The sequence below is a fragment of the Protopterus annectens genome, chromosome 6.part1, assembly GCF_019279795.1.
Source record: "Protopterus annectens isolate FY-2018-M chromosome 6.part1, PAN1.0, whole genome shotgun sequence".
NCBI classification, from domain to species: Eukaryota; Metazoa; Chordata; order Ceratodontiformes; family Protopteridae; genus Protopterus; species Protopterus annectens.
In genome coordinates this window covers 91,679,105-91,700,765 of record NC_056738.1, presented here as the reverse complement: position 1 = coordinate 91,700,765, position 21,661 = coordinate 91,679,105, and the positions used below count along the sequence as shown (strand labels likewise).

General features: G+C 45.1%; 1 protein-coding gene across 2 annotated transcripts in view; it reads right to left on the bottom strand.

The window, feature by feature from the left end:
* Positions 1-21,661, bottom strand: part of LOC122805409 (plasma membrane ascorbate-dependent reductase CYBRD1) — a 440,212-nt gene that overhangs the window by 244,648 nt on the left and 173,903 nt on the right. The gene's annotated exons all lie outside the window — the stretch shown is intronic.

Genomic DNA, 21,661 nt, shown 5'->3' with positions numbered 1-21,661 from the left:
CTAAAATATGACTCACAACATATTTCTTGTTTATATAGTTTCAGCAATTAAATACATCAATATGTATAAATGTAAACTACAATAAATGTATGAAAACTATACATGTGATGTTGTCAGTTTCGTCTTTATTCTCACTGATGAGTCAGATCTGATCCATTGGATCAGTCTCAGCCATTACTTAAGCTTAAGGTCCTCAGCTAAGCTTGTGGGCATTTTCCCTACCCATAATGCAATTTCCCTACTACCCCAGATCTCATTTGCTGCTCAGTGAAGTGATTTCCTATTGGATAGCTCTGGGCTAAGTATTGCTATTTCATTATTATCGCTCAAACCTTTTAACTAATAATTAGTTTCATCTTTTATTATTCTTAGACTACCTTTATTATATTAGTATGAGTGTTCCCTACCCTGTTATCATCTGTTTAAATTAGAGTGTGAATAACCGTCGTCCATTTTAGTTAGAGGATGCCCCCCCCCCCACCTTTTTTTCCCTTCTCTAATCATCCGTTTAAGTTAGAGGGTGATTACTATTGTTAAAAAAAAAAATCTTATTATTTCCTGCTCTGCCCTTTTCTATCTCACCCTTTGAGTGTTTGTGGTGCGTGTATTTTCTCTTAATTGATCCTGACCTTTCTTTCCCTTGCCATGTCACAAAAACAGGAAGGGAAACAATTAGGTTTTAAGAATAGTGACAAATGCAGGAAGAAGATAACCCTTAGTGATTCTCACACTCTCTGTGTCTATTGCTTGAGGCCTCTTCATCTCCAAGAAACGTGCTCCATATGCCATGGGTTTAATCAGCAGGCGCTTATGGAGCACAAGAGCAAGTTAATTTTAAAGGGTTTATGAAAAAAAACTTTTTCAGAGGCAATTTCTGCAGAGTCCTCAAAAACTCCGGACAAGACTTTAAAACAAGCATCTTCGGCTCCAAAAGGTTCTTCGGAGCTGAGTCCAAAAACTCCTCTACTCTTTGCTCCATCAACATCATCGGAGTAGACAGTCATTCCTGAACCCAAAACAGCCTCAGAGCCATCAGAACCCTTGGTTCCTATATCTTCGGCATCGACAGAAATTCGACATCGCAGCCATTCTCCTTCCCAGCTTCACAGCTCCCATCTCCTTTACTAGCCAAGTCCAGATCCCCAACTCTATCTACTCTGTCTACCAGGAGCTTATCCGATGAAGATGTGGATAGGGTTGTGCAGAGGTTACTGAAGACTCCGGCCTTTGCCAAACTTTTGTTAGATCCGAGCCCAAAGGAATCGGATCAGATGCAATCCACTCCCCTAGAAACTGTTCCTCCTCCGATCCATCCTTTGGTTTCGGAGGCCAGTAGACTCCGACCTCCACATTGTGTCTGTGTTGGCTCCAGGACAGTCAGTTTCCTTGGAGCAGGCATCTGCCCTGAGCATTTTCCTCCACTCTGAGCCCTCAGACACCTCTAGGAGCCTACACTCTCCGGTCAGATCCTCGGAGCTGGCTCAGATCTCTCCAGATATCCAACTCTGTCTCTTGGGGCTTCGGAGTAGGTAAGTTCCGCTTCTACCTTAGCTTCGGAGCTTCTGTCTCCAGTTCTGCTGATGCCTTCGGGGGAGTCCTTGGGGTAGGAGCAGTCTGCCTTTGAGGTTATGAGGAGGGTTTTGACTCCTGCCAAGTCTATGGCACAACCTATTTCAGATCTTCATCCTTCTTCGGGACAGTTGTCTTTGTCCTCTCAAGTGACCATTCCACAAGATCACAGAGACCCCAGGCCTCAGGTTGTCCACCAGGGGACTTCCCCCCTTCTAAAACCTCCCCAGAGTATCCCACTAAGGATGTCCTTAGGAAAAGGACCTGCAAGAGGAAGCACATTGACTCCCCAGAGGAGTCGATCACATCAGATACTGACCTCAATGAGGCAGAAGGGTCTCCATGGTCACCTCCTGAAGATGTCTCCTTTGGAGACATCCTTGAAATATTCAGAGAGGTGACTGGCAGTCCACCCCCACCCCTTCAGCTGAGGAGTTAGTTTAACTGAAGGCCTTTGGGTCTCGCCCTTCCACCTCTAGGGTGACTCCCCCTTTCTACGAGCTTATGGACTTAATCTCTCGGAAGGCCTGCTAGACCCCAGACACCATAGAGATCACTCCTAGAAGGCCAAGCAAATACATCACTGCCCTGAAAGATAAGGCTTTTTTGACTAAGGGTATAGCAGTTGATGCTATGATTGTGGCGGCCACTAAAAAGGAGCTTTCTGAGACCAACTCCTCTATTCATCTTCCTAATAAGAACTCTAGGATGATGGATATTTATGGGAAGCAAGTGTTTTCATCAGCGGCCTTTGCCTTTCGGTCTCTGAACTACCTTACTCACTTCAACAGACTACACAGGGACCTGTAAAAAGAATTTACAGACTCCCTCCAAGGAGCTGTTGCTGATGCAGTGGCAGATAAAGTCAATGCTCAGCTCATTATGCAACAGATGGGATGAGTAGGACTGCATTTTCAGATATTGCTCTTAGGAGACAGGCCTGGATGCGCCTTTGTGATTTTGCGGAGCTCTTCAAATCTTCCTTCATTAACGCCCCTTTTGATGGCTCTTCTCCATTTGGGCCTAAAGTGAAAGAAATGCTCACCAGGTGTGAACAGGAAGGCAAAACCTTCTTTGCTGTTGGAGTATAATCTTTTCCATACCTACCAGACCCTTGAAGATGTGGTTCAGAAAATCCCCAAGGTCTTTCCATGACACAATGTGAAAGTTCCCCCAAGGATAGAGGGGGGAACAACAATGGATTACGTCACTCTCACAGCAGAGGAGGCCTGCACTATCAGGGCTGCAGAGAATCTCTCTTTGGAGGACCTTTTCAGCTCTCCTGAAGGAGTACCCATTTGTTCACCTCTGGAGGCAGTCGGGTGGCGATTGCCTCTGCACAAAGAAACCTGGAAAAAGATAGCTACTGACAGATAGGTGTAGAACATAATATCCAGGGGATATATCATTCTCTTCTCTGAACCCGTTCCTGTAAAAACATCATTCCCAGATGTTCCACCCAGTCAAAGGGAACAAGTAACCTTAGAAATTCAAAGGTTGCTAGAAAAAAAAGAGTCATCCAAGGAGTCCCCACAGACCACAGAGGATCCAGACCTTACTTAAAATTCTTTTTAGTTCTAAAAAAAACAGGGGACTGGAGACCCATTTTGGATCTCAGCAATCTAAACAAATATGTCCAAAAATCCAAGTTCCAGATGGTGACACTGCAGTCGATACTTCCATTTCTGGAAAAAGACAGTTGGATCTGCTCCACAGACCTTCAGGATGCGTACTACCATATTTTAATGGACAGGTGATCCAGAAGGCTCTTACACTTCCGGCTAGGAGTCAATCACTTCCAGTTTTGAGCTCTGCCCTTTGGTCTCACTACAGCCCCCAAGAGTGTTCACCAAGTGCATGGCAGTAGTGGCAGCTTACCTGAGAAGCAGAGGATTCCGTGCGTTTCCATACTTGGGCAACTGGCTCATTGCCGCCCCAACCAGGCATCTCCTGTTAAAGGCCAGGGATTGCACTCAAACTCTGTTTCTCCCTAGGAATTACAAAAAATTATGAAAAATCTGCTCTAGAGCCATGTCAGTCCTTGGTATTCAAAGGAGCTCAGATAAATACAAACTTATCAGCAAAACTTCCTCCAGAGTACACAATCGTCATTGTCATGTAAAAACACTCAACAGGAAGAAACAGGCACCTGCAAAAAGTACAGTTTTGTACCTACCATAAATGTAGATGTCCGATAGATATGCAACTGCAGTCATAACATATGGGTTGTCCTGCCTCAGGCACCCCTCGGTCGGCCGGATTCCAAAGTCTGGGTCCGGCGTCGGCCGGTGTCACCTCCTCTCCGACGTCAGAACGGCTGGAGTATAAAGGCATCGGCTGACGCCATCTTCTTCAGTGTTTCTTGCCCCAGATGCCAGGTGCCCTCTAAGGAAGGCTAAATTTGGTGGATGGATAAACAATTCCAGACATGCACAACAGTAATAAACAGATACACCATAAAAGATACCCCCAGCTAAAAGGAATAGGGGTAGTGGACCCAAAAAGAAGTTGCAGAGGGGTAGGAGGAGGGGAAAATCCGACTGCAGTTGCATATCTATCGGACATCTACATTTATGGTAGGTACAAAACTGTACTATGTCCTTCAAGAATGCAACTGCAGTCATAACATATGGGTTGAATACCATAGCGAAGCTGGGGGTGGCTGGAACTAAGAAAGGGATGGTGTAGCTAAAATGCCCTGCAGGACTGCCGAAGCAAAGCCTGCTCAGGATCTGGAGTATAAAGGCAGGTTGTAGTGCTTGGTAAATGTATGCACGGAGCTCCATGTAGCAGCCTCTAGAATGTCCTTTGTAGCCACTCCTCTTAGAAAAGCTGTGGATGTGGCTATAGCTCTGGTGGAGTGTGGCCTAATATTGGCTGGCACACCTTTTCCATGAAAGGAATAGCAGAATCTGATGCAGTGTCCAATCCATTTTGAAATTGTTTGTTTGGAGATTGCTTTTCCTTGTACTCCAGCAGCATAGGCTACAAACAGTTGGTCAGACTTTCTGGTGGTCTTTGTTCTGTCCAAGTAGTAGCGTAGTTGTCTGTGTATGTCCAAAGTATGCAGCAGCTTTTCCCCCTTGTTCTGAGGATTGGGGAAGAATGTAGGCAGGTGAATGGCTTGATTTAGAGACACTCTGGAAATTACTTTTGGCATGAAAGAAGGATTGGTTCTTAGAGAGACTCTGTCCTGATGAAAAATGAGAAAGGGAGGTACTGCCAAGAGTGCCTGTATCTCCTAGACTCTTCTTGCTGATGTTACTGCCAATAGGAAAACCGTTTTCCAGGAGAGAAATTGCATTTCTGAGGATGCTGCTGGTTCAAAGGGAGGAAGAGTTAATTTTTCCAAGACGAAATTGAGGCCCCATGCAGGTACTGGTGGTTTTCTGGGAGGTTTGATATTCTTTATTCCTCTTAGGAACTGTCTTAGCAAGGGATGTGAAAACACAGGTGGATCACAACTGTATTTTGCTGAGATTGCTGAAGCGTGAATCTTTATGGAAGAATATGAGAGGCCAGTATGAAACATTTCTGCCAAGTATTCTAATATCTGAGGAATGCTCAATACTGTTTCATCCTGAGCCTTGTTGGCATTCCAGATGATGAATCTCTTCCACTTGGCTGAATAGGTCTTTCTGGTGGAAGGTCTGCGTGCTTCCAGTAAAATTTCTTGAACTTCTTTGGAAAGAGAGATATCGGAAGGAGTTATGGTAACCTTCAGGCTGTCAGATGCAATGTTTGTAGGTTCTGATGAACAGTCCTGTAATTGTGCTGGGTTAGAAGCAGAGGCCATAGAGGCAGAGGCCACGGTTTTGTCCGAGTTATGCTCAACAGCAATGGGTACCAGTGCTGCCTTGGCCAGTCTGGAGCTATCAAAATGCCTGTTGGTTGTTCTGCTTTGATCTTCAGTATCACCTTGGTCAGCAGTGGTAGAGGAGGGAATGCATAAATTGTCAGGGAATTCCAGCTGAAGGAGAGAGCATCCATTTTCCATGCTAGAGGATGGTGAGTTCTTGTACAAAACTTTTCCAGGAGATGGTTCAGGTGAGAAGCAAAGAGATCTATGTCTGGTCTTTCCCATGCCCTTGTTATTTGTGAGAAAATGTGAGGATGCAGCATCCATTCGTGCGGATCCAAGAAATTTCTGCTCAGCTTGTCCGCCAGAACATTGTCCTTGCCTGGCACAAACTGGGATTGCAAGTGGATCTTCAGACTCAGGGACTTTTCCCAAAGAATCATTGTTAATCTGCAGAGGGGATAAGAATGAGTGCCTCCCTGCTTGTTTATATACCACCTAACAGTGGTGTTGTCTGTCTTTATTAGCAAATGTCCTGGTTGAAGTGATTTTTCGAAAGTCTCAATTGCATGTATCACTGCCAACATCTCTTTTTGATTTATGTGCAGATGCCTTTCCCTTGGGGTCCATTGTCCTTGAATGCATCTGTCCTCCATGTGCGCCCCCCATCCATGATCCGAGGCGTCTGTTGTAATGACTTGACCTGCTTGAGGTTTGTTGAAAGACATGCCTTTGTTTAACTGACTTGCTTGAGCCCACCACAAAAATTCTCTTTGCAGACATGGAATAAGTGGGATTATGTCCTCTAGGCTTTGGCTGTGTTGGGACCATAAGCTTTTTAACTACCATTGCAGCTTTCTCATATGAAGTCTTGCCAAAGGTATCAGAAGAATGCAAGATGCCATGAACCCCAGGGCCTGCAGGATTTTCCTTGCAGTCAGCTGGGAGAGCTTTGCTAGGCCTTTGAAGTTCTGGTAACTGCTCTTGTTTTTCCTCTGTGAGAAAGGCCATTTGTGTTATTGTGTCCAGTTTGGCTCCTAGGAAAATAATCTGTTGGGATGGCAGTAGTCTTGATTTTTGAATGTTGACTGTGTATCCCAGGGCCTGTAGTAATTGAATGACATAGTCCAAGTTTGTCATCAAGGTTTGTTTGTTGTCTGCTTGTATCAGGCAGTCGTCCAGGTAGGGGTATATTTGAATCCCCTGGAGTCTGCAGTGTGCCACTACTGATGCCAGGAATTTCGTGAACACTCTGGGCGCAGTAGATAAGCCAAACGGCAATGCTGAGAATTGATAAATGCTCTGTCCCTGCAAGAAATCTGAGGTATCTTCTGCAACTGTGTCTGATTGGGACATGCAGGTATGCCTCCTTGAGGTCCAGAGTGACCAGCCAGGACCCCTTGCCCAGCATGGGAAGGAGTTGCTGTAACGTCAGCATTTTGAACTTTGGCACAATGAGAAAAGTATTTAGAGTAGACAAGTCCAGTATAGGCCTCCATTTGTTTTCTTTTCTTGGAACAAGGAACAGTCTTGAGTAAAATCCCTGGCCTTGTTCCTGAGGAGGGACCTTTTCTATTGCTTTTATTCTTAGCAGCTTCGAAACTTGAATGAGTGCCTCTGCCCTTTGATGATGTGGCAGGTTTGGCATGCCTTGTCTTATTGGTAAAGTATGGAAGTGGAATCTGTAACCTTTGTCTATTAAATCCAGAATCCAGTTGTCCTTGGTTAAGATATGCCAGTTCTTTGAGAATAAGGATAATTTTCCGCCTAAAGGTGCTTCTCTTTGAGCCTTGGTAGGCGGTATGAAAGTCAAGTCATTGTGATTGTCCTTGCGGTGCAGCTGGACTGCCTGCGCCACTTCTTTGATTTGGTGGTTGCCATTGGCGGCCCCTGTAGGAGCCTCGGTATTGCCCTCTACCTCGAGCACGCCTGTTTTTTTCCCCTTTGAAACTTGTCAGTGTCTGGAAAGGACCTTGGATCTTGCATTCTTCTGATACATCTCCAACGCCCAGGTGAGAACTGCTCTCTCCAAAGCAAAAAACACAGCATCCATGGGACCGGATGGTGTCCCCGGCTGTGTGCTCTACGAACTCAATGAGGAATTAAACCCGCAGTTAGGACAGCTGTTTAATCTTAGCCTCACCTCAGGTTACGCTCCAAGGAGTGGCGACGGGCGACTGTGGTCCCACTTCACAAGGGCGGTGCCTCCACCGACCCTGGAAATTACCGTCCCATTAGCTTGACAAGCCTTATCTGCAAAGCCATGGAGAGGATCATAATGGAACTCATAAATAAAGACATAGGGAACTTGCAGACTTTGGATCCAACCCAGTTTGGCTTTGTCAAAGGCAGATCATGCCTTTTAAACTTGGTTGACTTTTTCGAGACAGTCACCAAGGCCATTGATGAGGAAAGGCAGTCCATACAGCCTACCTTGACCTGGCAAAGGCCTTGACACAATACCCCACTCAGGTATCATCGAAAAACTCATCAGCTTGAATGTAAACCCATACATCACAAGATGGGTTGCAAACTGGCTAAGTGACAGAACCCACAGGGTCAGAGTTGCTGGAGCCATGTCAGACTCAAAGCCTGTCACAAGTGGTGTCCCACAGGGCTCAGTCCTGGGTCCACTCTTGTTTGGCATCTACTTTTCTGAAGTACAAGCAAACACAGGAGGGTTATGGCTGACAAAGTTTGCAGATGACTGCAAACTGGGCCATAGTCGAAAACACATCTGACACAGATATCCTTCAGAAGGGCCTCACAGAAATGGATAACTGGTGCCAGAGCCATGGCCTAAAGTTAAATGCCAAGAAATGCATAGTCATACCCTTCGGAAAAACAAGGTTACCCCTAGCTACCATATAGGTGGCAATCCACTGAGCACAGAAGAAGTCATCAGGGATCTGGGGACCCAGGTTGACAGTAGCCTTTCGTTTGACACTCATGTTGCTAAAGTAGTTAGGAAAACCTTCTACATTGCCCACCTGATCATGACAGGATTCACATCTAGATCAAGGGAGGTCATCGTCCCCCTGTACTCATCACTCATTAGACCTATGATTGAGTACAATGCCCCATTCGAATGTATCTGACCCGACACCTGCAGCAGCTGGAAAGGCCCCAAAGTTCCTCACCAAAAGGATAAAGGGTCTCAAAATATGTCTTATGCTGCCCGACTGAAAGAACTCCAGCTCTATTCAGTCTCATACCGCTTGCTCAGAGGTGACCTGTGCTTGACATATAAGGCCATGTCAAACCCTGATTTGATGACTATGCTTCACCTCAAAAAATCTAGATCCCTCAGAACCACAAGGGCGGGAGACTTAAACCTTGACACGGTTATTAATAGAACGTGCTGGAGGGACAGATTCATCACCCAGAGACTCCCTATGCTGTGGAACAAAATCCCGGTACATGTGAGACAGAGCACCTCGCTGGCCTTGTTCAAGAGGAATCTTGACCAATGGATGGGGGATCGCAGATATACCCCAGGGATTACTTCAGTGTCACTGCTTGACAGAGGCACAGCAAAATAATAGGCATAGTTTTATTCAAACTAAAGGGGTGGCGAAAGCCAAATAACTATGGGCTAGGCTTATAAATGCCCTTGGGCAGATAGCCTAGTATGAACCTATGAACCTATGAACCAATTCTTTGAAGGCCAATTCCTGCTGAATCTGGGTGGCTGAACCTGGAGGAAATCTTTGACTGTCTGAACTGATTTAGCCTTTTCCTCAATAGACTTCAACACATCTTGTGCATTAGCACCAAAAAGCTTCTGTTTTTCCAGAGGTGCATCAAGTAACTTTACTTTAACATGGTCTGGCAGTGGCTGTTCTTTTAACCAAGCATGTCTACGTATAACAGCCCCTGTCATAGCTGCCCTACATGAAGCCTCCAATGCATCATAACCACACTGAAGAAAATGATTGCTAACCTGCTGAGTGTTGTGGACCTGATCCTGCAATGCTTTTCTATCAATTGGCTCAGGAGAGGCTAGCTTTTTCTGTAAATCATCCAGTAAATAATCCTGGTACTGAAACATATGAAAAAGGCAGTTAAGTGACCTCATGGCAAGGGTGGAAGAGGTATAAACTTTTTTACCCCATCTCTCCAGGGACCTTGCTTCCCTATCCGCTGGCAGTGGATTCTTGGCTGAGGAAGTAGCCACTCCTTTGGGGCCCTGTGAAATAGTTTCAAGATCCACAGAGTGGGCCTTAAAGAGATGCTTGTGAGTGTCAGGGACCCTGTAATACCTGTCTGGCTTGACAGGAGCAGGAGGGAGAGAAGCAGGGTTAGCACTGGAGTCGGAGAAAACATCATCCAGGACATCCATAACTGGAGGGATAGCTAAAGGTCTGTGCTGGGGTAACTTGAGGAAAGTATGTAGCCTTTTTCTAGAATCAGAAAATTCCTGACCCTGCCACTTAAAATGTTCCCTCATAGAGTGGAGGACTTCACCGAACGAAAAATCCTCTGGAGGAGAGGCAGAGGGAATTGACTCCTCAGCATCCGAGTCCTCATAGGCCAGGAAGGATTCTTCTTGGGTATCTGAATGCTCAGAATCCCCAGAGGCTTCATCTGAAGAGAGGTTGTCAGCCTGCTCAGTTCTAGGCCTTTTCTCTGCAGGCGGCTGAGAACTTCTGTCTGGGTGAGGCTGAGACCCCCTGATAAGAGAGATAAGATCTGCAGCCAGAGACATGATCTGTTTATCAGAAGAAGGGGCCTGGGCAGAAGGTTTAGGATGGGCCTTGGCCTGACTGGCGGCCTTAGCACGTGTAAAGGCCTTGATGGACATGGATACAGGAGGCCTAGCTGCCCCACGTGCAGGAGTAACCTTGTCCACGGGAATGGTGTCGGGTAGATCCAGAACTTCGGTTTCTGGAGGAAAATCAATAACCGGCACCGGTGTAGTCTCCGGGACCGAAGGACGTGTTAATGCTGTGTCGTCGGCCTGGAGCAGTTGAATTACCGCTTCCGAAGGGACCGAAGCACTCGCGGAGGGCTTAGGAGAAATATCGGTAGAGGACACGGGCCGCGGATGTCTGTCCCGGTCCTTTCGTTTTTTGGTAATTTGTGTTGTCGGTTGTTCCGACGGCATGATATAAGCGAAAGATTCGCCAAAAAAGTCTTCGGCAAATTCTGCCTGGCGCCTGAGAGTGCGCTTATTAAAGCAAGCACAGGCAGCACAGGCCGAGACGTCGTGGTCTGGGCCCAGGCGAGGGAGGCAGTAAGAATGGAAGTCCTTATGAGGTATTTGTTTACCACAAGACAAACAATTATTAACTTTCTCAATTTGTTCTGACATCGGCTGAGGCAAGAAAAAATGTTCCCCAACGGGGTACTTAGCTTTTAGATGACTTCGGTACTGAAAACACAGGAGCTGACCGACCGGCACTTGTGAACTGCTTCTGCTTCGGGCACCGCGCGGCAAGAAAGACTGAAGAAGATGGCGTCGGTCGATGCCTTTATACTCCAGCCGTTCTGACGTCGGAGAGGAAGCGACACCGGCCGACGCCGGACCCAGACTTTGGAATCCGGCTGACCGAGGGCTGCCTGAGGCAGGACAACCCATATGTTATGACTGCAGTTGCATTCTTGAAGGACATCTAGTTTTACAAGTCCTAAGGAAAATGGCAGCTTCAATTGTTCTAATCCTGCTAGCCTGATTATACATGAGAATCCTCCAGTGGTTACTCTCGACACAATGGTTGTTTCTAGATCTCCCGATAACACACAAAATTATCATAACCGACTCATGCAAAAGGGACCTTCAGTGGTGGCTCATCTCTCCCCTGGTGTCTCAGGGGTGTCTCTTTATACCTCCTCAACCCCAAGCCATGGTGACCACAGATGCTTCCCAGGTTGGGGGGGGGCATTATCTGGGAAAGACAGTTCAAGGCATCTGGCAGCAACAAGAGGCCCATTTGCACATAAACGTTCTAGAGATGACGGCAGTGATTTTGGCGTTGCAAGCATTTCAGGACACCCCCCTCTGTGAACAACTGCAATTCAGTCAAACAACATATCTGTATTCTGATACATAAACAAACGGGGGGAACCAGATCTTATCCCGTATGTCAAGAAGCCCTGAGGGTCTGGCAATGGGCAGAGGACTCCAGCCATATTCTCATAGCAAAACACATCCCAGGGAAGTCCAACGTGACTGCAGACAAACTGAGAACAGTCATTCTATGGCTGCATGAGTGGCCCTTCAACTAGAAATTTTTGAAAGAGATCTTCCAAAAATGAGGCCAGCCTTGCTGCAATCTCTTTGCGTCATCCATCAATGCCAAAGGCAGCAACCACTTTGCCCTGCTCCCTCCAGTGGGGGAGTCACCAAGAGATGCACTTGTTCACGATTGGCCCTAGGGACTCCTTTATCCTTTTCCACCAATACCTTAATTCCAAGATCCTACAGAAAGCAACTTCCTAAACAACAACCAACAAGCTAACAGTGAAAAAACAAACAAATCACAAAAAAAAAAAATCAGTGAACCCAAGTGGAACAACAGAGACACTGTAATACTTTAATGTAATAACACTTTAATAATTGCTTTCATCAAACAAATGACCCAGTATACCAAAACCTTTTATTACTTACAAGTACGTGGGATGTCGCACATATGCTCCCTGCAGGTTTACCATGAAATGTGTGAACGCACATTATGCGAATGTTTAGAATGTTGAAAAATTACGTTGTGGAAGAAAAGGCCAACGTGTAAGAATGTTGAATAAGTAGGAATGGAAATCCATTCGAAAGTTCCATATTTCCAACGAGTTTGCCAAAGATTTCATATTGTCATCACATTACAGTCAGTCAATACACGTTAACCACTTAATAGTGCAGCAATACAGTCCAATACTAGCAAGATATTGATATATTCTCAACATAATGGTCAGACAGTAGGGAAACTGCTAACAATTCTAAACTCCACAACTTGTACACTCAAAAAGTTGATTACAACTTCATCCAGTTTTAACTTGCCATTCCAAACACCAGTCTGCAATCTGTAGATAAATCTCAAATAATACAACCACCAACTGAAAAGATAGGAAGATGAACCCAAATGCACAAAATAAACCCATGTAAATATAATATACTAATCAAAATGAACAGTGCTGTGCAACCATTTGTAGAATGCCTCTCACACTTAATTCATCCCTTCTACCTAATGATCTTGTGAAGTTAGCTTCCTTATCAACAAGCCGTCATCGTTTATGAGTTGGAGGAACACCTGCTGACAGTCTGTTCTTTATATCCTCAACTCTGTTCTGCTCCAACTGGATTGCATGCAACACATCAAGCATATATAACCTAGGTTTCCCTAGCAAACTTCTCAATCGACGATAACATCCTTCGGCTGCATTCTGGCTTCTAGGATACCAAAGGGTACAGGTATCCCACTGATTCCAGAATGTGACATCAAACAATGGAGGCATATGTTCAAAGGTATTACTTTGCATACCATACTTGTGGGGTCTTCCTAATACATACGTTTCCCTGAAAAATCTACACAAAGGTTTGGCTTTGTCAGGCATTTCATCCTCAGTTTCAGTCAGTGTACCTTCCACATACTCAGGGTTTATGAACGCCAACACTGGTATTTCTTTACACAACAGTGAAAATGGAATACAGCTACCAAAATTTCCTGCAAGATATAGTCATTGTATTTGTAGTGAGATTATCTGGCACAGATGGAACCAGCATCCCTTAGTTATGCTATTAAAGAAATGGGTCTTATAGGTTAGTACTAGGCTAACTGCCCTTATGAGCCATTTTAAGCCTAGCCAATTATCCCATGTGAGATTCAAACCCTGTACCTTGTGTTTGTAAGGCAAACACCTTAACCATTAGGCCATCGTCTTGCTAGCATTTACAGCAACTTTCTCAAAGGCACTCATAACCAGTTTAGGTGCTAAAGTTAAGTCATAACGAGCACACAAATTGCATATACAGTACCAAAAAGTGTTGTAACACACCTCAGACTTCGATGGTAGGATACCATAAAGGACAGGAATTATCTTACTAACATCCTTTACATCAAGCTTACAGTGGATAGTGTATATATGTTTACACTCTGCAGTGCTAACTGGAAAGGTTCCATCTACTACTATATACTGTGATGCACACAGCATTTGTAAATTACTCTCCGTAGTGACAACTACACAATTTCCAGCTGGACAAGCATCCCTGGTGTGTTCCGCAATATGTACACAATTTTTAAGTGGAAAATGAGCAGCAGTTAACTCAGCCAACGTTTGTATGTCTCCAATTATGCTTTTCCTTTTTATTTGCTTTACTCTACTCACTGCTTGCTTTAGAGCTAACGTGTTAGGTAATGCGTTAGCAACACAGGTTGGTGTCTCTGATAAAATCTCTGAGACAACCTTACAGGGATCTTCAATGAATACCTCAGCCCTTCTCTTTAGTATATCTCATACTTCACAGACAGTTGTTTTTACACTATCAGGACCATGGAAATCAGCTGTGCTTTTCACTAGTTTATAGCCGTCCCCAGTTAGAGTTGTGATGCATCCTCCTCCACACTTATCCTTTACTTTTCTGTGGCAACACCAATAAGTTCTGTCATTCACAGTTTGCTCATGCATGTATTGATATCCTTCCATGCATAACATATCCTTCCCCTTTTGACTACGGACAGTACTGTAAATATTACCAAGCTGTCCTGGCACAAATGCTGGTTCCTGCTGGGTGTCACAACTTGCACTACAAGGAAAGGCATAATTTATATGGTCACAGTGTCAACATTTCTGTGCTATGTCAGTTATATTGGTCCATAACATATTGCATTGCCTTACCTTGACATTGTAAGCCCTATGTACCATGCTGGAGTGTTGCTCTACGGTACTCTGGTTTTCAGTATCCTAAGCTTTGATATTCCAAAGTTTATTTACTTCCTCTGTAAGTTGGATTGAGCTGTCTTAAATGAAATGACATACATGGTGCTACTGCACATGACAGAATGTCTTAGTGCAGGTGATCGACCGCAGAAGCAGTTTCGACATTATGAGGTTAGATTATCTGTACTTCACATTTTACATTGCTGCCGGATGTGTGTTCGATCATTCCACTGTCACATATTGCGCGTTCGCACATTTCATGGCAAACCCTCCCTGTATATGTAGTGCATAAACACACAAATTATCCTCATAAGCTCATAGGTGTTTACTAGACTAATGACTACAAGGGCCTTTGTAAGCCTAGCCCAAATCTTTGACAAGTTTTGATACCCTTGATAAGTGCAAGCATAGGCCTGGGAGATTTACAGGTTACCTGTATCCATTAGAGACAGGTGCCAAACCAGGGATGAATTTCTGGTTTCCCATCCAATTGCCCAAGTTGCACTTGAATTGGTTTAGGGAGGAACTCTGCTTCAAATCAATGGGGAGCCTGCTCCATAAACAGGGTAGTCTCTGGGATACATACCTATCTCGCCAGCAGGTCCTATTTATATCACAGGCAAGATTTAAGTCTTCAGAACGAGTAATTCTGGTGCTGTTTGTTTTGTGGACATGCAGGAGGTCCATCAGAGTGGGGTCTGACAATGCCCTGTATACCAGGCATAGATCTCCACTCAAAAGCCTGTAGGAGACAGAACACAGGGACAGGACCTTGAGGTGGTCTGCATAGGACATTTTACTTCCACCCTGTATTCTTTTAGTGAGAAACCTCTGTGGACATTCTAATTGTTGGACATGCCTAGTTAGGTAGACACCAAAGGAGGCATTGTACTCAATGATAGATCTTATGAATGCCGAATACAGTGGGACAATGACTTCCTTGAACGCAGATGCCACAACTTTGTTTATAAGTTGCGCAACACAGAATGATTTCCTCACCATTGTAGACACGTGACAGTTAAAGGCTAGATTACTATCTATAAGTGTCCCTAAGTCCCTGACTACTGGGTCAACTCTAAGGAGTGTGTTGTCAATATGACAGTTGCCAGGGATGGATGACTCCCCAAATTATACTATTATGCACTTCTTGGCATTTAATTTTAGTCCATGGGTCTGACACCAGTAGTTTGTCTCAGAACTGAATGCCCCAGAAGGAACACCAGTCTAAGGAAACAAGGAGGTGAATCATACATCTATAAAAAAAGAAATAGCTAGGGGGTTAGGAAGGACATCCATCGTTACGGTAAGATTTTACACAGCTATACTATGCCCTTCTATTCTACTGTTGCAGTATTCATAATAGGGACAGTACCAACACTCATGATGAAACTTGGGAGGATGAAGTGGCAGTAGAGCTCTCTAAAACGCCATGAAGAATGGCCCTAGTAAAACTAGTTCTAGCTCTGGAGATTCCATCTTATTTGTAGTGTTTGGTGAATGTATGTACAGAAATCCAGACAGCTGTTTCAAGAATGGAATTAGTGTTCAAACCCTTGAAGAAAGCACCAGAAGAAGCCACAGCCCTAGTAGAATGAGCCTTAACAGAAAAAGGAAGGCTCTTACCATAAGAAACTTAACAAAAAATATACCCCGACACTTGACTACCCAGCAGGGCAAGGCTCTTTATCCATCCGTCACCAACCAAGCGACTAAGCAGCTCACCCTATTATTCAGGCATGACCAAAGGGCAACTTCAGGTGTACTCTCCAGTCCAGCTGGTGAATCTGGATATCCTGAGGCAATGTTACAACTGCCTCGTACACAGACAGCCCTCTCCACCTACCACAAAACACTAACAAATGCGAGATATGCAATTATACAGCCAAACTGGAGGTTAAGGTCTCTCCACACAAGACTGGAACAGACAGTCATGAGGAGAAAGTTAACACTTGCACCAAACCTCCAGCCTCACATAGACCTACTAAATCAGCACTGGCAAACAATACACATAAATACACAAAATCATACTCAGAGGCTCTAAATAAAAACCTGCAAAAGCATCAGAGAGCTCCAAAGCAGACACCCACAAAACCTGCACCTCCCATCATAAACCAGACAACACATAAAACACAAAATCAATGTGCCGCACAATCACAGCCCTTAAGGTGAAATAACATACCTAACACACTAGTAATAAGTGACTCAATAGTCAGGCACACTGACGCCCCACTCACTAGGCTGGACAAGGAGAAGGTTACTGTTAGCTGCCTGTCGGGAGCCAGAATCCACCACATAACACAAGCACTCAGGTCACTCCAGAACAAGTACAAATATGACTCTGTCATTGTTCATGTTGGTGTGAATGACCTGAGACGTACCTCCCTGGACTACATGAAAAAAGACATGGAAGAGATCCCTGATCATGTAGCCCAGGCGGTTATGACCCTGACCCTGAGTAGCATCCTGCCCTCACCAAGAATGATACCTCAGTATAAAGAAAGAAAATGATCAATTTCAACAATTGGCTAAGCTTCTGGTGTCATTCAAAGGGGATCCAGTGTCTGTCAGCCTGTGATGACAGGCTCGACAAGCCGCGTTGCTTCGCAAGAGACGGCTTGCACCTGTCACCCCTTGGCTTTCAAATACTGGCTAAGGCTCTTGCTGCCCCCATAGTGCCTTTTTTAGGCAAGGCTCAAAATTCAAACCCACCTCCATAAACAGCACAAGTAAAAAAATGAGGGTTATGCTACTCAACGCCAGGAGTTTAAACCTCAAAATGCATGCACTTGAAGCACTCCTAAGTATGGAGAACATCGACACTTGTGCAGTAACTGAAACCTGGTTCAAGTCTCCAGAGAGCACTCCAGCACTACTGGGCTACAACTCATACCAGACATTTTGGCCACAGAACACGGATCGAAACACAAAAGGAGGGGGTATATCCATACTCTTCAAGGATACCCACACCTCCAGGTTAGTGGCACAGCATGATACCTCTGAGATCATCCATGTGCAACTAACATCAGGCAAATCTGCAATGCAATTTGTGACCTGCTACAGATCACCCTCCATGACCCAGGACCACCACTCCACCTTTCTGGAGACAGTGGAAAACATGAAGGTCCTACCGAACACCCTGATAGTAGGCGATTTCAATTACCCTACCATTAACTGGGAAAACTAATTGAGTACAAACTCCCAGGCTCAGCGCTTCCTGGAATTTATCAACTCAAATGCCCTGGATCAGCTGGTAAACTCCCCTACCAGAGGCCACAACATATTGGACCTGGTCATCACCAACATGGGCGACAGGTGTTCCATACCGGAAGTCAACCCGTCACTGGTTAGATCAGACCATAAACTAATCAACCTGGATGTCCACACCCCACCACCATCCCCAACCAAGGAAACCACAGTGAAAAACATTTCTAAAGCAAACTTCACCTTACTTAAGGCACAGGTGATAAGTTTCACAGCCCCCACGCTAAAGGATAACACTGCCCAAGATGCAGAATCCTTTACAATTGCACTCTATGAGCACCTACAAGGGTGCATGGATCGTGCCATCCCTAGCAAAACCAAGACTCACTCCCCTAAGAGAAGGAAACCAGTCTGGTGGAACCCTGCCATAAACAGGTTATACAACAAAAGGAGGAAACTAGTTCAGAAAAAAAGCAAATCCCAAGAAGGAAAGACATCCCTGATCAGTATCAGTAAGAAACTAAGGTCTCTCATAAAATCATCCAAGGCTAACTTCAAAAGAAAAATAGCCAAGGATTCGAAAGATAACCACAAAGCCTTCTTTATCTATGTCAAGAATCTAAGTGTCAACTCGCAGACATGCTCTGAGCTAATGCAAAATAGCACAAAATATACTGAACCTACTGATATTGCCAACATCCTGGCAGACAGATTCAGTGCAAACTTCACCTCCCTCTCACCTTCAAAAGGGCTCACAACAATACCGGAAAAGTGTAGTGTCCAGGAAATCACAGAAGTATAGGTGAAAACAGCCCTTTCAAAAGCCAAAAACACAGCATCAATGGGGCCAGATGGTGTCCCAGGCTGCGTCTTGCACGAACTACAGAATGAACTAACCCCCCACCTAAACACTCTGTTCAACTTCAGCCTCTCCACAGGCTACGTGCTCATAGAATGGCGCACAGCAATGGTTATTCAGCTCTACAAAGGAGGGGCCACAACTGACCCTGGTAACTATCGCCCTATAAGCCTGACTAGCCTGGTCTGCAAGCCTATGGAGCGCATCATCATGGAACTCATTAACAAAGACATTGGGAACCTCCAAACACTTGACCCGACCCAGTTCAGCTTTGTTAAGGGTAGATCATGCCTACTAAACCTGGCTGACTTCTTCGAAACAGTCACCAAGACCATAGACGAAGGAAAGGTGGTTCACACAGCCTACCTTGATCTCGCCAAGGCTTTGACACCATTCCTCACTTGGGTATTATAGAAAAACTCACCAGCCTGAACATATGTCACAAGATGGGTTGCCAACTAGCTTACAGACAGAACTCACGGTAAGAAGAGCGGGCTCCAGGTCCGACTCTAAACCAGTCACAAGTGGTGTCCTGCAAGGCTCGGTTCTGGGACCCCTACTGTTCAGCAGATATTTCTTAGAAGTACAGGCAAACACAGCAGGACTATGGCTAACCAAGTTCGCCAATGACTCCAAACTGGGAGCCATAATTGACTCTCCGGCTGACATGGACATCCTTCAAAAAGGCCTTATTGAGACAGACACCTGGTGTCAAAGTCATGGCCTCAAGCTAAATGCCAAAAAATGCATAGTCATCCCGTTTGGGAAAAACAAAACACCCAAACGGGTTACCACATAGGTGGCAGCCCCCTTAATACAGAAGAGGTAATAAGAGATCTGGGGACCCAGGTAGATAGTAATCTCTCCTTTGAAAATCATATTGCCAAAGTAGTTAGGAAATCCTTCTATGTGGCCCATCTAATTACTAAGGGGTTCGCATCTAGAAATAAAGAGGTTATAGTGCCCCTCTACTCGTCACTCATCAGACCCATCATACAGTGCAATGCCCCATTTGGGATGTACCTCACAAGACACTTCCAACAGCTGGAAAGACCACAAAAGCACCTCACCAAGAGGATTACTGGCCTCAAACATATGTCCTATGCAACCCGACTGAAAAAACTCCGGCTGTACTCAGTGGCATATCGCTTACTCAGAGGTGATCTCTGCCTGACTTACAAAGCCATGTCCAACTCAGAATTGATGGACATGCTCCGCCTAAGGAAATCCAAGTCACTGCGAGCCATGCGCTCTAGTGAGCTAAACCTTGCCACAACAATAAATAGAACATGCTGGAGGGATAGATTCCTGTCACAGAGACTCCTCATGCTTTGGAACAAAATTCCTAACTACATTAGGCAGAGCCCCTCACTAATACTCTTCAAGAGAAGCCTTGACGAGTGGATGGGTAACAGAAAATACACCCCTGGGATCACTTCATTGGCTCTGCTTGACAGAGGCTCAGTTAATTAATCAATGGGGTGGTGAAAGCCGACACACTCTGGCTAGGCTTATAAATGCCCTCAGGCAGATAGCCTAGTACCCACCTATGAACCTACGAAAAGAAATAGCCTTAGAAATCCAAGAGGAAATAGTTTGATTTGAAACAGGCAATCCCAAAGACCTGGGATGAACAGAAACAAAAAAACTTGGTAGCCTTGGTTTTATCCAAATAAAATATGAGTTGTCTATGCATATCCAAGGTGTGTAGTACCTTCTCACTATGAGATTATGGAGAAGGGAAAAAGGTGGGCAAATGAATGGACTGATTAAGTGACAACTCATTCACAACCTAGGGCATGGATGAAGGATTAGTACGCAAGGACACCCTATCCTTATAGAAAACCAATAAAGGAGGAGAAGCCATAAGGGCTTGAACCTCAGACACCCATCTAGCTGAAGACAAAGCTAACAACAAAACAGTCTTCCAAGAGCAATGCTGCAAGGAAGCTTGCAGCTGCAGGCTTCAAAAACAGACAAAGGCAATTTCTCCAAAACAAATTAAGACTTTAGATTTATCCTGCTGAATCTTGAACAGGACCTTCAAATGAGAAAAAGGAAGGTATGCAAAAGGAAACATCCCCTTCCAGGAAAAAGATAGGGCATCCACCTTCCATACCAGAGGACCTGGGACTGTGGCACAAAACAAAGGAAGTTGTTCAGAGCGGAGGCAAATAGATCTACTTGAGGAGTACACCACTGGTGGACAATGTCCAGAAACACATCCCTATGAAGCATCCACTCATGGAACTGAGTCAAGGACCTGCTCAGAGTGTCTGCCACATAATTCTGACTGCAGGAGATGTACACTGCCTGAAGAGTTACATGACACTGAACTGCAAGCTCCCAAGCCATGAGAGCTAGCATGCAAAGAAGATAAGATTTTGCCCCCCCCCCATTTGTTTACATACCAGACAGAGGACTATGGTGTCGTCTGTAAACAGCTTGGGAGGACCTGGATGGAAAAGAGGATGAAAAGACTGAAGAACCAGCAGAAGCACTCTCATCTCTTTGATGTCGATGTGCTCCTTTCTTTGGGAAAGTGATCAGACCCCCTGTACCTTCATGGAGCTGAAGGCAGCTCTCCAACTTACATCTGAAGCATCTGTGAACAGCTCTTTAGAGGGAAGAGGAAGGCTGGGCTCAGGGTCACCTGCTGAATCCACCATTGGCGTTTCTTCAGACAAGGATGAAGAGGAACCAAAGCCTCTAGGGGACGTGCATGCTGCATCCAAACCATTTTCAGGAAAGTACAGTTTTGTACCTACCATAAATGTAGATGTCCGATAGGTATGCATCTGCAGTCCTTTCATATGGGTTGTCCTGCCTCAGGCAGCCCTTCGGTCGGCCGGATTCCAAAGTCTGGGTCTGGCGTCGGCTGATGTCGCCCTTTTCCCCGACGTCAGAGCGCCTGGGGTATAAAAGCATCAGCCGACGCCATCTTCCTCAGTTTTTCTTGCCCCAGATGCCAGGTGCTCTCTAAGGAAGGCTAAATTTGGAGAGATGAAAAAAAAATTCCAAACATGCACAGCAATAAAAAACAACTACACCATAAAAGATAACCCCAGCTAGCTAAAAAGAGGGATAGGTACCCAAAGAATACCACAGAGGGGTAGGAGGGAGGGAAAGCCTGACTGCAGATGCATACCTATCGGACATGTACATTTATGGTAGGTACAAAACTGTACTATGTCCTTCAAGGATGCATCTGCAGTCCTTACATATGGGTAGAATACCATAGCCAAGCTGGGGGTGGTAGGACCTAAGAAAAGGATGGTGTAGCTGACATGCCCTGCAGGACTGCAGTAGCAAAGCCTGCTCTGGATCTGGAATATAAAGGCAAGTTGTAATGCTTGGAAAAT